The sequence below is a fragment of the Penaeus monodon genome, chromosome 4 (genome assembly GCF_015228065.2).
Source record: "Penaeus monodon isolate SGIC_2016 chromosome 4, NSTDA_Pmon_1, whole genome shotgun sequence".
Taxonomy (NCBI): Eukaryota; Metazoa; Arthropoda; class Malacostraca; order Decapoda; family Penaeidae; genus Penaeus; species Penaeus monodon.
Genome location: NC_051389.1, coordinates 58,088,790 through 58,093,789, shown reverse-complemented (window position 1 = coordinate 58,093,789; position 5,000 = coordinate 58,088,790).

Here is a 5,000-nt window from a genome sequence, read left to right as displayed (position 1 = left end):
TTTACACACACACACACACACACACACAAATACACACATACACATACATATACACATACACATACACATACACACAAATATATAGATACAGATCTATAGATATTTACATATCCATATACGCGCGTGTGTGTGTGTGTGTGTGTGTGTGTGTGTGTGTGTGTGTGTGTGTGGTGTGTGTGTGTGTGTGTGTGTGTGGTGTGTACACGAGGGTAAGTCAAAAAAATAATGCCACTAAATCATATAAATCTGTATTAATTAAAAGCATGAAGGTGTAAAGCTTTAATCAATCAACATCTTCATAGAAATTTCCCAGTAGAAAGGGAAATAGTGGCTTTGACCATAGAGAGACGGAGTGGGCGCAATGCAGATGTTACTCTCAGGATCGTATTGGTAAGACTCGTCCCGGGTTCCAATTCATTTCAATGTTGTTGTTCTTTCATTTTTCCTTAAAACGCTGAAGGAAAGTTCAGCTTCCTGAGACAGCTGATCTGTGCCCGACGCTTTAGGCACTGATCGAACTAAAAGCTTGCTGAGGCCGAGATGGTCACAATTGAAAATATTGAACTATGTGTGATGTCAACTTCTTTCTGGACTTCAGCCACAGGTTCTTAATTTTACAAAGTTGTCGGTCTTTCTTGTTTTTCATCATCATCAAGCGGCGCATGGCCACATCCACCCTTCGCTTCCAGCCACAAGGGTCCCTCATGGCGCGTCTCCAGGCAGGCCCTCGGCCCATCTCTAACTCTTCGCAACAGGTCTGGTCGAGCTGCCCAAGTCATGACCTCCTAAGTCGTCCCATGGGCCTTCTCCGCCCAGGATTGTCTCACAAAGAGACGAACTGATGGGAAGGGAAACGAGCTAGGTGCCGATGTAGCTTGCCTTTGCAATCCCGGGTTATGCAAATCCCATGCCAGTCTCACAGTGCAGCCATCAGTTGAACACATGGGCCTGGCAACTGTACCCCATGATCCTGCGAAGAGATTTTTACAAAAGGCATTAAGACGAGACTCCAAGACACTAGATAGTGTCCAGGTTTTGCTTTCATAGAGAAAAACTGACAGTATCAAGGCCTTGAAGACACATAGCTTGGTCCTTCTGCATATGTACTGACATCTCCAAATGTTCTTCTTGATTGAGTTCATGGCTCCTACTGCCAGACCAATCTGTCTACTGACTCCTTGGTCTGACAGGCCGGAGATATGGACTACACTACCAAGGTATGCAAAGTTCTCTGTGACTTCAGCGTCCTCACTGCAAGCATGGATTGACTGAACGGGTTCGTCTGACAGTCCTGAATCTTGGTTTGGTCCAGGAGACCTCTAGGCCCAAAGGCTTTGCCTCATTGCTAAATGCATCAAGAGCCTCGACCAGTGACTCCAGTGACTCAGATAGGATAGCAACATCATTGGCAAAGTCAAGGTCTGAGACCTTGATATTGCCTAGTGTTGCTCTACGCTGACTTTGGGTAGTAGCTTTACCCATTATCCAGTCTTTGCAGGTGTTGAAAAGTGTTGGTACAAGGACACAGCCTTGCCTCACCCCTGAATTAACAGGGAAGAAGATTGACAGGCCACCACTACACTTTACAGCACTTTCAATACCGGTATATAGGCTTGCTATTAGGCCAATAATCTGTGTCAGAATTCCCCTAAGTCTCAGAATCTCCCATAGTAATTCTCGATGCACCAAGTCAAATGCCTTTTTGAGGTAGGTGTAGGCTGCAAGCAACCCACAACTGAACTACGACGGTGTTCCACAATTACTTGAAATGCTAGGAAATGGTCTATTGTGGACTTGCCAGGAGTGAATCCAGACTGCTCTAGTCTCTGGTGCCTTAGTAGGTAGTCACGGATCCATTTCAGAAGAATGTTGGCGAAAACTTTGCCTGGTATGCTGAGCATTGTTATGTCACAGTAGTTGCTACAATCTCAACAATCCCCTTTCCCCTTCCAGAGAGGGATGACCACGCCCTTCAACAGGTCAGGGGGAATGGTATAGTAGATGGATGGTTGTGCATCTGGTATGGCTGGGTGCTGAAGATGAGGTTAGGGATTAACGGGGGAGCCGGCAGGTTTCCAGTCGGCTAAGGACTGGGCAGTCCTCGTGGTGCTGCTGCTGTTGTCTTGTTCTATTGAAGGATCGGGGAATGCTGATCTCGTTTCGGGTTCTGCGGCTTTAGAACTCGAGCGCTGTGTAAGCGTCCAGGGAACGAGAGGAGCCCGCTGTCCAATGAACGAAGACATGGCTGTGGACCTGATGTGACCCAACCTGGGAAAGTACGCTGAACTTCAGGTTGCGGGGTCGTGCTGCTACAGGTACTCCCCCTCCAGAGAGTGAGCAAAGTGAGCGAGCGAAACACCATGACATACCACTCCGTTGGTCACCAGTATAGTGGATTATTGGTTGTTCATTGGTATAGCTGAATGCTAAAGATGAGGTCAGTGATCAACGGGAGAGCCGGCAGGCTCCCCAGTCGGCTAAGTCCTTGTGGTACTGCTGCAGTTGTCTTGTTCTACTGGAGGATCAGGAAATGCTGATCTTGTTTTGGGTTCTGTGGCTTAAGTACACAAGCGCTGTGTAAACGCGCAGGGAACGAGGGGAGCCCACTGTCCAATGAACGTGGACATGGCTGTGGACCTGATGTAACCCAACCTGGGAAAGTATGCTGAACTTCAGGTTGGGGGGTCGTGCTGCTACAGTGGCACCAAACTGCCAGATGGCAGTCAAGACTGCATGCAAGCCCCAGCCTTTATTTGTTCAGCAGGGATATCACATATGCCTGTGGCTTTCCCACACTTCAGCTTGGAAATCGCCATCCTAACCTATAGGATAGGAGGTTCCTCACTGATGGTTGGGTCCAGTACAGGTATTGTGATACCACTTGCATGCACTGAGCAGACTGCAGTCATCAAAAAGGAGGGCTTAGAGTTCAGCTTTCTCAGGGCTTGGCAGGCAGGACGAAGGTCAACCTCCTCAGCATGATTCCTGATGAACTGTTCCTCGTCCCTTCTTAACAGTGTCTGAGCCCTGTGCACCAAAGAGTGACGCAAGTCCTGATTGCCATTTAGCCGATCCACAGGACATTTTTCAGTGGCCTCCTTATGTCTCCAGGGAGATGAAATTTTGCCTTAACCTTAGGCGTACACCAATGGATTCCTGTGCTGCTTCAAGTGTTTCGTGCTTGAAGGACTCCAACAGAGCATCTTGGTCTGTTAGGTTTTCAAGTTCTGTGAATCGATCAGAGACTGCCATGGCGAACCAACAGGCACACTCCTCCTCCCTCAGTCTATCCAAGTGGAACACGCTAGAGTGGTCACTTGAGGGACAAGAAGTTTTGAAGTGGACATGTAGCCACTACCAGCCTGTGGTCGATGCCACAGAACACAGAACTCCAGGAACACAGGATCCTCCATCGAGTGCTGACAAGAATGTGGTCAACCTTCTTGGCCACTGTACTCATATTGCTATACCAGCGGATTGTAGTGCTGATACCAGAAGCCAGAAATCCCAGAAGACCCAGAGAAAGAGGCTGCTGGGATCAGCTCCTAAGCCATGGGGTCCAACATACATCTCGTAGCCAGCTCAATCACAGCCTGATACTGAATTGAAGTTGCCCAGAATAATGCGAATGTCATGCTGGGGGCAATTGTCTGACATGGATGTGAGTTTGATGTAGAAAACCCCTTTCATATCATGTGTGCAAACATCTATAGGAGCGTACACAGCAATAATAGACATGAAGCCAAAAGCATGCCTCAGTTGCCCAGAATAATGCGAATGTCTTGCTGGGAGCAATTGTCTGCCACAGAAATGAGTTTAGCGTAGAACACCCCTTTCACATCGAGTTTGCAAACATATATAGGAGCATACACAGCAATAATAGACATGAAGCCAAAAGCATGCTTCAGTCTCAAACCCATAATACACTCATCAACCGGTGTTGCCCCAACTACCGAGAGTTGAAGTCGGCTAGAGAAGGCTATGGCTACTCCCTGGAGATGATGACTATCGCCACAGCCTGACCAGTAGTAGGTGTACCCACTGATACTGATCATGCCGCTGCCAGGTCTTCTCACCTCCGAGAGGGTAGCCACCTCAACTCCCAACCACTTCAATTCCCTTGATAGCAGAGGTAACCGCTCATCCTGCCATAAGGACCAGATATCCCAAGCACCTATCCAAATAGCTCGTCTGAGGTTAAGCCTCGGGCGGTCACTCTGTGTGGACACCACCTCTGGGGTGTCAGCAGGCTGTGGGGCCCACCATCTGCCTGTGAGGTTTCCTAGAGCTTTGCTCCACAGGCCTCATAGCAGATTGGCGCCTGCTGAGGTGCAGATGGGACAAGTAACTCTTGTTTCCATCCTGCACCCCAACACTTGCCCTTCCAAAGGGACCCACAGCCCACCTCGCTTGCTGGGTGGGAGGGGCAGCACCCCTCCCCCCAGCATATCCATTTATTTTGGTTGCTGCAGGTGAGTTACCTGGAGGGAGGAGGGCTGGCCCCTAAGCCGCGGCAGTTGGTACTGAGCCAGGGTGTGTCCACACACCGATAGGCCATGACTCTGTAGCTCTGGGTCTTCTTGCTGCTCCAAGAACCCCCAGAGTTTAGCCTGGGGCCGCAAGGTACCCAGTTTCCATGGAGGAGGCACTGCAGAAGTCTCGATGACAGAGAGGCTGTGAACTGGCAGGAAAGCAGAGTTGCTCCCTGCAAGCACTTAACACTATCTAGGCTACCACACCATCGCTTCACATCACCGTGAGCATGAAGCACCTACCCACTCGTATTTAAGTCCTTCCCAGTCTTCCTTAAATTGCTTAATCAACAAAAAAAATATGTTTTAAGTGGGGCTGTATATATACAAACTTTCTGTAAATCTTCATTAATCTCTGAAGATATCCACGCGAGGTTTGTTAACTAAATGATGTTAGTGCTGACTATAAATCAACTTTTTCTACAGAGATATTACCAAAACTGTTTTATTTTGCAGAGACTCGTGAAT